The 13,478-nt window shown below is 38.3% G+C and overlaps 1 non-coding gene across 1 annotated transcript; it reads left to right on the top strand.

Moving 5' to 3' along the window:
• Positions 1 to 643: 643 nt before the first annotated feature.
• Positions 644 to 716, top strand: LOC114007709 (small nucleolar RNA Z40). The gene has a single exon (XR_003549296.1). It is a non-coding gene; the product is annotated as a small nucleolar RNA Z40 (small nucleolar RNA).
• The last annotated feature ends 12,762 nt before the right edge of the window (positions 717 to 13,478 follow it).

Raw genomic sequence — 13,478 nt, 5'->3', positions numbered from 1 at the left:
CCTATACATCTTGAAAGACCACAGATAAAGGAAGATCCTGTGCGAAAGTGTTGGGGTGAACATGAACAACAACACGAACATGAACAACAATAACAAAATGCATGTCTTTTGATTTAGGAAGAGGAAATATAATATAGAACATGAAAGATGAAGGTGACAGTCACCAATAAAATACCTAAAGAAGCTGGCTTTCACTTTAAAATTATCTTTTAAAATTGAGAATATGTGTGGTCTTCTGAACACTATCACTTCTGAGCATTATTTGACAATTTTCTCTTGAGGAGTCCATCTTCCAGGATTCATTATGATTGTGAGTCATGTTGCCAATTTCTACCTGACATCTACACAAAGGACTCTGACAAACATTACTATTAGTAGGTCTAGAAAACTATCAAATTCTGTAAAATCACTGTTGGAAGAATAAGACATCAGAGGCACAATAAAATTTCACATTCTGAATATTTTCTGCTGCTTAATTCTAAGTGATTGTTTTTGGGCCAGCAAGCAGGTAGCTTGGTGATTAAGACATTGGACTCCCACATAGTCGGTAATTCAAGTCCCAGACCTAGTGACTTTCTCTCTCTCTCTCTCGCTTTCTCGCTCTCTCACTCTCTCGCTCTCTCTCACATGCCCTGTAGAAAACTTATGTTATGAAGATTGACAAAATGTTCAACTGCTCTGAATAGGCTGAGTGAAAATAGCCTTTCTGAACATCCATCCACATTAGCTATTTTTGAGAATACTTAAAAGCTCTGAGGTGGGCAGTCATTGAAGTTACCAGTATGCACATAGTTCAAATGGAGAAAAAGGAAAACATGAAAAACTTGTGGCAGCACTGACAGGACAACTATGAATTAAGAAGCAGTTCTTTCAAAAAGGGCTATCTTGACTTGTGCCTTGGAGGAATGTAGGTGGTGGCATCCTTGGTGATCAGTGGAAGGAATCAAAAATTGGGATATTCCTTAAATACGAATTTATTGACTCTTAAATATTTTTGTCTAATGTTATATACATTAATAAAAACCTGGAAGGTCAGCACATATTTTTGTTTTGGGCTCGAAGTTTTTCTAGTGTTTTCTGTGGAAGAAAATAAAAATTTATGTTAAAAAAGAAAACATAAAATTGATAATAATGAACAACAAAACTAAATAATTTTTTTTTTTTTGGAGAGGTTCGTGCTCGCCAGATAGGCAGAGAGAGAAATAGAGACAGAAAGCGAGAAATCACCCCCCAGGGGGGATGGTCACGCTGAATCCCTTCTCCTCCATTCTCCTCTCAGGATCTTGGGCACACACGCACACACGCCCAGTGTGAGTTCTAAGCCACCGGGTCTGGGACGCAAACCATGGTCGACTACATGAGAGTCCAGTGACATAGTCATTACGCTAACTGCTGGTTCCCAATAAATATTTTTTTAAAAAAGTGCTTGTATTGGGTAAAAACCTACTCAAAATTAGAAATATGTTAAATGTCTTTTAATATTTTCTCGTGAAATGCTAAATCATTAGATAAGCCCATACTAGCCAGATAAACTGTAGAATGGAATAAATTCATTTTTCCTCTAATAATGCAATATTAATGAGGAAACTGTAACAAAAACACTTTTGAGGAGAAAAATATTGTGTATTAAGTTTCAAATTTTCTGCAAATTCCTTAGCTTATATCTCAGTTTGGTTTGACTCTACAAACACAGACAAAAATTATAATGGTATTTTTTAAATATACTTTTTGCACCTAAAACTTATTATTTTCTAATAAGCAATGAAAAAAGACCCCATTACATAGCTGCCCAGTCAGGTAGTTGTGAGGTTCAGATTAGTCAAAAGTCTAAAAGTAATTTAGCAAATCTCCATATAACAATTAGTCATAAAGGAATATTACAAAGGGGAAATACACACGCACACACACACAAAGATATTCAGTAAACATCATAAATGACAGAAAATTTAGAAACTTCCATGGGGCCAGCAGGTGGTGTGGAGGATAAGGGCGCTAGATTCCCACATGGCCAACCATGGTTCAAGTCCTGGACTTGGTGGCTTGCTTTCTCACTTTCCCTTTCTCTCTCTCTCTCTCTCTCTCTCTCTCTCTCTCTCTCATCAAATAAAAAAAAACTAACAATAACAAATGGGAATAAATAAATAATTCTTTAAAATTTTTTTTAAAAAAAGAAAATTTAGAAACTTTCTAAATGCCAGGAAATAAGATATTTATTAAAAGGATGGAGCAACCAGACCATGGAATACAGTATAACCATTACAAATAATGAGATATACTTATTGACATACAAAGACAGAGATACGCTATTGACACAAAAAGCATTTGTATCACTAAGTGAAAAAAGCAAGTTAGATGTCAACATGCTTAAAATCATTCTACTTTTGGGACCAGTAGATGGTGTAATGATTACGTCGCTAGACTCCCATGTAGCCAATCCTGGTTCAAGTCCCAGACCCAGTGGCTTAAATTCTCACTGGGCCCATGTGCGTGCATGCCCAAGATCCCAAGAGGAGAATGGAGAGGAAGGGATTGTGGCATGACCAACCCTCCTGGGGAGTGATTTCTCACTTTCTGTCTCTCTGCCTCTGTCTTTCCGGTGAGTGCACACACCCTATAGCAAAAATCTCTCTTAAAAAAAAACAAAATTCTTCTTATTTATATCTGTCAGTGTTGACACACTCACATAGAACACATCTGAAGAAAGTACATGAAATGAGTGTGATTTTTACCTACAGAGTAGAAAGACTAAGAAAGTTTGTGTTTTAGTCTATGTAGGCTGCTTTAGCAAAGCACTATAGACTGGTTGACTTATAAACAATAGAAATGTATTTCTCTCAGTTCTGGAGATTGGAAGCACAAGATCAGTGCCAGAATGGTAGGAATTCATGATGAGGTCCCTCTTCTGGGTCACACACTGCCGTCCCTTGCTGTGTCCTCCTCACGTGGTTAAAGAAAGCAAGAGAGCTGTCTGGAGTTCCTTTATAAGGGCACTAATGCCATCCTTAAGGGCCCTTCCCTCATGATCTAATTGCCTTGCAAAGGCCCCACCACTTTAATACCATCACATTGGGTGTTAGAATTTCAACATATGAACGGGGGTAGAAACTGTCAGTCTATCACATTTGGAGAGGCAGAAGCCTCTCCAAAATCCATGTCCCTCTCATATGCAAAATACATTCATCCCATCCCAACATCCCCAAAAGTCTTCACTTGTTCCAGCATCAACTCGAAAGTCCATTGTCTCTTCTAAATACCACGAAAATACCATAGTGAGTTATTTGTGAGACTCAGTATATAATTTCCCTTAAGGAAATATTCCTCTCCTGCTGTGAACCTATGAAACCAACTAAGTTCTGTGTTTCCAAACTACATGGTAGGGTAGGAATAGGATAGACATTCCTACTTCAAAACAGAGAACTAGGAAAGAAGGAAGCATTGACAACGAACCCCGGGCAAGGCAAATTGCATGAACTCTAAAGCATAGGAGTGAGCCCCTTTGGCACCATGCTCTGTTCTCCAGGCCCACTGGGGCAGCAATTTGCCTTCCAGACAGACTAGGGTGGCAACACTCAGGGGAGCTGCCCACACTGTGGCTCTCTACAGTGTTCCCACCCATGCCACCCTTCTCTGGTAGAAGTCGGGTCACACCCCCAGGACTCTGCCAAGGGGCTGTGACCCCACAGCTACATGAGTATTGATCCTACCATTTGAAATTGGAGGAGAAGCAGTCACGTCCCCCCTAGCATGTTAGATATTTTTTTCCTTTTACTATTCTCTATTTTCCAGTTTTTCTTCAATGAATATATTGTTATGCAATAAAAATTTTGATATTTAAGAAATAATTAAAATATCAATGAAAAGCATAATTTCCTCAGAGAAGTGAATGAAGTTTATTTTTTATTCTCTGATTTTATCAGTGAATGGATTCTTATCAGGAAAGAAACATTTTATTTTGCTCCTTACCTTGAAAAGCAGAATGCTTTGTGGAAAACACTAATATAACCAGTGAAGAACTCTGACTACTCTGTGCCTTGTTCAGCTATTTATTAAATTGTCTGCTCATTGATTTACTCAACTGATGATTCAACAGAGGTTGAGAGACGACAGCAGAGACTGAAAGCTGTGTAATGGTGTGGTAGCGGTATCTTCTGCGGTGCCATGGTTGGTGGGGCAGAACTGTCTGGGATAAAGCCCACATCAGGTCAGCACATTTCAGGGACTACTTTTCAGCTTGGAAAAACCCAATGTCTACTTTTTCTGATTCCCAAAAGTGACTCAGCCCTGGGAAGACCTATTCACTCAAAGTTACCCCAAACTGCTAGAGACGCAGACAGCTAACTGATTGATTTATAACAAGAAAACCAGCCAAGCAGAGCAGAACGTGACAGTCATTAGAACAGTGCATGCTTTCCCCTCAGACATACTATAAGGGAGAGTTAAGTGACAGGGTCAGATAAGAGTTTCAGAAAGCAAACTCTGACAGCTGTGCAGGATCAATTAGAGGGGTGTCCATATGTCCCAGCTTGCCTGGGATGGTCCTTGTTGATGCCTGCTTTCTGAATGTAATGATTAAAGACACTCTTGTTTCACTCTCAAAAATATCCGGGTTGGACTGACAAATTATATGTCAGATAATTGGAGAAGACAGTAGTGGGACCTGGAAATAAGTTGTTAGGCCATTGAGAAAATCCACTAAGGAAGCAATGATAGTCTAAACTTACACTGTAGACATGAGACTAAAGAGAAAGAGTCGAATCAAGGTAAAAGCAAAATCTAGGTGATTGCTCTCTGCCAAGGAACTCCACTTTGACCTAACCCCCCAGCCCTTCTGGTGAATTAGCTCACAGTCAAAGACCTATCAATGCAGGGATTCCGAAGGCCAGAGCTTCCTCTAGGATTACCTGAAATTTTTGCTGGGACTGCATCACCCACTTTCTCCCTCTGACCTGTCCTGGTGCCTTCATTTTCCCAAGATGGTGATTACAAGGGAATCGCTGATTTTTAACCTGTTATTGCACATCTCAGAGCATGTATCAAGAAACCTGACCTGCAACAACAGCCATCACATTTATCACGGACCCAAACATGACATAACTCGATCTCTTTCCATTATGACATTGATTGCTATAGCTACATGCTTAGAAGAATGTCTGGTGACAGGAAATATTTGGCAAATGTTAGGAACAATAATTGTAACAGGTCTATTGCTGATAATGCTAGATTCAACATCAGAATGTCAACTAGATCAATTAGAGCGGGCTGAACAATGCAAAAGAAGAGGCCGTCACATTATATTTTCTCCTCTTCTGAAAATGTTTAAGACAAAGTAACCCATTAGAGTGATCCAAACTGTAAGGCTCCACAAGCATATTTCTACTTCCATACTTAAAGGCCTGAGTGCTATACCCTGTATCCTCAACTTTGCAATCTCTGTACTCCTTTGAAATGTTACTGTCAGGAATACAAGGGGGCAAGCATGCATTTCACCTCAATAATTCACAAAGGAATGTATTATTCTAAATAACTGTTATAAACTGCCCCCATAAACCCAAAGTAGAATTGTAGTCACAGCATTTTCACTTCTCTGTTAATCACTGGAGCCCTATCCTTACTACCATCAGCACTATCACCTCACCCCCTTTACTAAGAGCAGAAAAACGTATGGATGAACTGCTCCCCTTGAATTGTCCAAGAACTTAGAAACTTATGTCTAATAGCAAGGCATTCAATCAACCCATCCCACCTATTTCACCAAGGTAAGTCCATGTCTTACAGGCTGAGGTTGCTTTTGCTTTTGTTTCCCAGGTGACCACTCAGAGAGACCGGCCCTAAATCCTGATGAAGGCATATCAAAGTATGATCAAAACTTGTCTCCCAGGTATAAAAAGAACAAACAACATTAAAACCTCATTCAGCCAGTTCCATCTGCAGCCTCCTAGCCAGTCAGGGACACTGAGGCAGGGCCTTTCACTGGTCCCAACCCCAGCACCAGCTCTGCCCCAGCTCAGCTCTCCCAACCTCAGAACCCCCACCCCACCAGAAAGGGCAGCCCCCAGCTCTCCAGCAGAGCCTAGTTCCATCTGCAGCCTCCTAGCCAGTCAGGGACACTGAGGCAGGGCCTTTCACTGGCCCCAGCCTCAGCTCCAGCTCCTGCCCCAGCCAAGCCCTAATACCAACAGAGCCGCCACCTGTCCCACCCTCCCACCAGAAAGGTGGGCTGCCCTTTTTTTCTTCTTTCTTTTGCTAATTTCCTACCTTTTCTTATCCCATAGGGCAGCTCCCAGCTCTTCAGAAGAACCCAGTTCCATCTGCAACCCCCTGGCCAAATCACGTGCCATGCGCTCTTTTACTTTTTTCCCTTTGATACTCTTTCCTTCTTCCCTCATATGGTCATCTTCTCCTCATCCTCCACCCACTCAGAGGGACTAGACAGGCCTAGAAACATAGTTTTCAAATACCATTGTATTGTGAAGCTCCTTGGGATCCTCCCTTTTACTGAAGCACCTGCAAAAGAGGAGAAACTACTCTTCAGACACCTGAATAGAAGATTCCTCCTATGGAGACCACATTGCTAAACACAGCAGAAGAGAGACTTTGACATACATCAAGTCACGGCAAAAAGGAAACAAACATGTTCTCAGTGCCAGAAACATTCTCAAAAAAGGTAACCAAAAGTGAATACATCACCCATGTCTAGAAGTAGAAGAGTCGTCTCAGGTTTGAAGAAATAAGGAAATATGTCTCCATCAAAAGAATACAATAATTCTCTTCCATCTCTTGAAAAAACAGAAGTTGCCAAAATATCAGAGAAAGAATTCAGAACATTCATAGTGACAAAACTCTATGAGTTGGAGCAGAGAAGAGACAATGAACTCCAGGAGATGAGGAAGTCCTTCCACAATTTAAAAGAAGAAATGAACACTATAAGAAAGAATCAGATGGAACTATTAGAGATGAAGACTGTAATACAGGACATAAAAAACTCTCTTGAAAGTATTAAAAGCCAATTAGACCATGCTGAAGATTGAATTTCCAACATAGAAGTAAAACCTCTGACCTGGGAAAAAAATAAATAAAAACACCAAAATGATAGAGAAAATAACAACAACAAGAAATGATAATATATGAGAAATACTAGATTCCATTAAACATCCAAACATTCAAATAATTGGTATCCCAGAAGGTGAAGAAACTATTAAGGGCATAAAAAAATCTATTACATGAATCCTGGAAGAAAACTTCCAAGTCTAGAGAAGCACTCAAACATCTAGACCCAAGAAATACAATGAACCCCAAATAGAACCAGAAGATAAACCCAAGAATATCCTCCCCAAGGCACATTAAGCCCAACTGGGCAAGACCACAGATAAAGACAATATACTAAAATTGGCAAGAGAGGAATGACAAGTGACTTACAAAGGTCATCCTACCAAGCTAACACCAGACCTTTCAACAGAAACAATGCAAGCAAGGAAAGAATGGGAAGATGTATTGAAAGTGTTAAGAAAAAAACAATTCCAACCAAGATTATTATATCCAGCAAGATAATACAACTCTTCAAGAAACTCTGAAGAGTCTTTTTCCAGGAAAACTAAAGAATGAACAGCCAGAAATAAGGGAGTAGAAGACAACCAAGACAATAGCCAACTTAAAGGTAAGGACAAGTCTGGAAACATTGATAATAACATTGAATGTTAATTGATTAAATTCTTCAATCAAGAGACACAAACTGGCTGAATGGATAAAAACAAACAAACAAACAAACAAAAACACACAGAAACCCTGTATCTGTTGCCTACAAAAAACGCATCTCATGGATGAAGACACACATAGACTAAAAGTGAAGGGCTGGAAAAAAGGTATCCCATGTAAGTAGAAACCAAAAAAGAGATGGAGTCACAATACTAATTTCTGACAAAATAGGCTTTAAAACAAAAATTGTTTGAAGAGACAAAGGGCACTATATTGTCATAAAAGTGTTAATCCATCAAGAAGATATAATGCTTATAAACATCTATGCACCTAACTCAGGAGCACCCAAAAACGTGAAGGAAAGACTGTTATATCTAAGAGGAGAAATAGACTGCAACAACCTAATTGTTGGAGACATTAACACCCCACTGTCGCCTCTGGACAGATCACCTAGACAAAAAATAAGTAAAGAGATAAAGAATCTAAATGATACCATAAATCAAATGGATTTAACAGACATCTATATAACTTTCCACCCAAAAACCATGAGATATATTTTCTTCTCACACCTACATGGAAGCTTTTTGAAAATTGACCACATGATAGGGCACAAAGCAAGCCTCTACAGATTCAAAGGCATAGAAACTATATCCAGCATCTTCTCTGACCATGAAGGAATTCAACTTGATATTAATTTAAAGAAAAATCCTCAAAAATACACAAATACATGGAAACTACTCCAAATTACTGAAGAAATAAGACTGAAATCAAGAGATTCATGGAAAGCAATGACAACAAGGACATGAGTTTTCATAATCTTTGGGACATTGCAAAAGCAGTTATAAGAGGTATATTCATGGAAAGCAATGACAACGAGGACATGAGTTTTCATAATCTTTGGGACATTGCAAAAGCAGTTATAAGAGGGAAGTTCACAGCAATTAGTGTACATAAGAATAAAATGAAAAGAAGGCAAATGGACCACCTAACATAGAGATAGTTTCACCTGATGCTTTTCCATCCTAGAACTGGAAAAGCAACAGCAAAAATATCCAAAGAAACTTCAGGAGAAAATAAAAAATAGAGATCCAAGCAGAAATAAATGAAATAGAAAATAAATTAACTATACAGAAAATAAATGAAAGTAAAATCTAGCTCTTTAAAAAGATAAAAATTGATACACCACTAGCTAGACTAATTAAGAAGAGAGAAAGGAATCAGGTAAATCAAATTTGCAATGAAGCAGGCAGTGTAACAACAGACATAGTAGAAATACAAAACATTATTAAAGAATACTATGAACAACTATATCCCAGTAAACAAGAAAATCTGGATGAAATGGACAAATTCCTGGACACATATAATCTACCAAGATTGAGTCAGGAGGATGTAGAAAGTCTGAATAGGCCCATAACAAGCCAGGAAATCGAATCAGTAATAACTTCCAACAAAGAAAAGCCCTGGTCCTAATGGCTTCATCTCTGAATTCTACAAAACTTTAAAGAACAGCTAACCCCCATTTTACTGGAACTCTCCTAAAATCATTCTATGATGTCTCCATCACTCTTATCTCTAAAACAGACAAGGATCTGACAATGAAAAAAAAGTATAGACCAATATCTCTGATGAATACAGACGCAAAAATTCTCAACAAGATACTAACAAATAGCATCCAACAACATATAAAAAAGATTATACATCATGACGAGGTAGGCTTTATTCCAGGGAAGCAAGTTTGGTTTAACATACGTAAAACCGTAAATGTAATACAGCTTATTAACAGAAAGATAAAAACCATATGATCGTATCAATTGATGGAGAAAAAAATTTGATAAGATACAACATCCCTTCATGATCAAGACACTCGGCAAAATCAGCGTAGAAGGGCCATTTCTCAACACAATAAAAGCTACCTATGAAAAACCCATAGCTAATATCATCTTGAATGGGAAGCTGAAAGCTTTTCCACTAAAAACTGGTACAAGACAAGGATGCCCACTTTCTCCACCCCTTTTCAGTAAAGTACTGGAAGTCCTCACCAACGCAATCAGAAAAGAGAAATTTTTTAAAAAAGGTATTCAAATAGAGAAAGAAGAGGTGAAACTATCTCTATTTGCAGATGACATGTTTGTATACATAGAAGACCCAATTTTACCCATGAAAAAATTCCTGGAAGTAATAAATGAATACAGCAAAGTTGCAGAATACAAAATCAACATACAGAAATGTATAGCATTTCTATATACAAACAGCAAGCAGACTGAGATAGAACTGAAGAAAGGAATTCCATTGATCATAGCACAAAAAGTACAAGATACCCTAGGAATAAATCTAACAAAAGAAGTTTAAGACCTCCACAAGGAAAACTATGAGAAGCTAAAAAAAGAAATTGAAAATGATACAAAAAAGTAGAAAGACATTCCATGTTCCTGGATTGGAAGAATTAATATAATCAAAATGGCAATTCTATCTAAATTAATCTTCATATTTAATGCAAACCCAAAGTACCAGAGATAATCTTAACAGAGCTAGAAAAGACAATCATAGAATTTATTTGGAATTATAAAAGACCTCGTATGGCTAAATCAATCCTACACAAGAAGAGTGGGTGGGTGGCATCTCATTCCCTGGCCCCCAAATATACTATAACTCTGTGATAATCAAAACAGCATGGTTGGCACAAAAACAGACATGTGGAACAATGAAACAGAACAGACCCCAGAAATAAATCCCAAAACATACAGCCAACTGACTTTTGATAAAAGATACCAGTCAATCCAGTGGGAAAAGAAAAGTAAATGGTTTACCTGAAAAAAAAAAAAAAAAAAAAAAAAAAAACACAACGGCGGCCGCCCCCCCCAAGGTAAAAAGCTCAAAAAAAAAAAAAAAAAAAAAAAAAAAAGACCTCGTATCACCAAAGCAATCCTGCACAAGAAGACTGGAGTGGGCAGCATCTCACTCCCTAACCAAAAATAAACTACAAAACTGTGATAATTAAAACGGCATGGTATTGGCACAGAAACAGACAGGTGGACCAATGGAACAGAATAGAGACCCCACAAATAAACTCCCAAACATACAGCCAACTGAGTTTTGACAAAGGGTACCAGTCAATCCAATGGGAAAAGGAAAACCTCTTCAGCAAATGGTGCTGGAAAAACTGGATATCCACCTACAGAAAGATGAATCTAAACCCCTACCTGTCACCATTGATGAAAATCAACTCAAAGTGGATCAAATATCTAAACCTAAGACTTCAAACTATAAAACTGCTGCTGAAAAACAGCGAGGAAACTATGGGAGACATTGGGGTAGTCAAAGAATTCTTAAATAAGACCCCCAAAGCACCTAAAATAATCCCAAAGATAGAAAAGTGGGATTACATCAGATTAAGAAGTTTCTACATGGCAAAAGACACAGTAATTAGTGTAAATTGACAGCCCTCAGAATGGGAAAACATTTTTATAAACTGCTTCAGATAAGGGACTGATAACCAGAATACACAGGGAACTCAAGCAGCTGTTCCAAAAAAAAAAGATGATCAACCCTATTAAAATATGGAAGGATGAATTGAAAAAAAAACACTCTGTAAGGAAGACATTTGAATAGGCAAAGAGTATATTAAAAAATGCTCAACATCCCTCATTATAAGGGAAAATGCAGATCAAAACCACACTGAGATACCACCTAACCCCAATCAGAATGACTAAGATTAAAAAAAAAATTATAAGTGCTGGCAGGATTCTGGTGAAAGGAGAATTTACACTGCTGGTGGGAATGTAAATTGGTCCAGCTGCTATGGAGAACAATTTGGAGATTCCTCAAAAATCTATGAATAAAACTACCCCTTGATCCAGCAATCCCACTCCTTGATATCTACCCAAAGGACAGAAGAATTCTTAATAGGAAAAGTGCTTGCATATCAATGTTTATTATGGCATTATTCACAATTGCTAAGACATGGAACCAACCCAAATGCCCACAAACAGATGAATGGATTGAAAATGTGTGGCACATATACTCTATGAAATACTACTCAGCCATAAACAAATCAACAAGATCCTGGCTTTTGACAGAAAGTGGATGAATATGGAAGATTTACTGCTGATTGAAGCAAGTCAGGCTATGAAAGAGAGATATTGTATGTCTCCACTTAATATATAATGAGTGTCTGCACTCTATAGCCAAAACCGAAATGACTAGAGGATAGAAACATAGAAAATGGTTATAAATACCAGATACCGTGTGGGAAAATGGTGGGTGAAGAAGGAGAGTCTGGAGAAGGACATTAAGGATAAAAATTGAGTCAAGGCATTTATGGGACACAGAAATAGGTTATTATCTGTTGAAGATAATGTGTATAGTATTCTCAACTGCACTAGTGAGAAATGTATACATGTTGGAATATTCACTTTGCAAGCTAAGTGACATATGCAATTTAATGTATAAAAAAATTGAAATAAAAATATTTTTAAAAAGAATAATAAATTGGGAACCAGCAGTTAGCGTAATGGCTATGTCGCTGGACTCCCACGTAGTCGACCACGGTTCGTGTCCCGGACCCGATGGCTTAAAACTGATGCCAGGCGCGTGTGCGTGCGTGCCCAAGATCCTAAGAGAAGAATGGAGGAGAAGGGATTGCGGCGTGAACATCCCTTCTGGTCACTCACTAACTAAAATCCAGAGTGATTTCTCACTTTCTGTCTCTCTGTCTCTCTCTGTCTGTCTGGAGAGTGCACGCGCCCTATAGTGAAAACCTCTCCAAAAAAAATAATAATAAATCAATAAAAAGTTTTTTTAAAAACTTCATTCAACTCCTTAATGAGAAAGCTGGTTACAAGATTATTAGCAAAGTTTGGGATTTGATTATTTTTAATATCAGAATAACATATTAGCTTAGATAAAAACTGATACTAAACATAAACTGTATGGGGCAGTTAATTGAGCGAGATGTAATCTCTCTCTCTCTCTCTCTCTCTCTCTCTCTTTTTAAGTTTTTACTATAGGATGTGTGCACTCACCAGAGACAGAGAGAGAGGGAAAGTAAGATATCATACCACCCCCTCAGTGGAGGATGGCCATACCACAATCCCTTCTCCTCTAGTCTCCTCTCAGGATTTTGATCATGCACACACACACACACACATGCCCAGCGTTATTTTCAAGGAGCAGGGTCCAGAACTTGAACCCTGCAGCTGACCATGTGGGATCCAGTCGCTTAACCTCCAGACCACCTTTTAGCCCAGGTATTTTTTCTTTTTAATGCAAATGATTGGACTACTCCATTCCCCTGGATAATGAAGCCACACACTGATCCCTGTAGAGCAGAGTTACCCAGAAATCCAGGTTAGTCACATATTCTCTTATTATGTGTGGGGTGGAGTGTGGCTACTTTGAGTGATTCCAAAATAATTTCTCTGGCAACTTTCTCTCTAGAAAGGAAAGGAAAAAACTAGTCTCTTGAGGCATATGCTGCTAATATAGGGAAATGAGGTTGCTCTCTGATTGCTCAGTAGCACATAATGGACCAATAAAGAGAAATGCAAAGCCAGCAACAAAATCATTCCTGGGCCAGCAAGGTCTAACTTGTAAATGAAGTGAGCAGTTAATATACGGTAGATGTGCCCTGAATTAACCAACCTCCCTAACGTGCTATAAGGTGCCTAATACCCTCACATGCTGAATGCTCACTTCGATGACTCTTCTTAAATATACACAGGTTGAGTTTAAGTCTCTAATAGTTTTCTCTGAAACTATTGTTTATTCAAATGATTTAATTAAATACT

This window comes from Tupaia chinensis, unplaced genomic scaffold, assembly GCF_000334495.1.
Source record: "Tupaia chinensis unplaced genomic scaffold, TupChi_1.0 Scaffold000217_1, whole genome shotgun sequence".
In the NCBI taxonomy this organism is placed as follows: domain Eukaryota; kingdom Metazoa; phylum Chordata; class Mammalia; order Scandentia; family Tupaiidae; genus Tupaia; species Tupaia belangeri.
The sequence above is the reverse complement of the archived record's forward strand: the minus strand, read 5'-3'. Positions and strand labels throughout refer to the sequence as shown.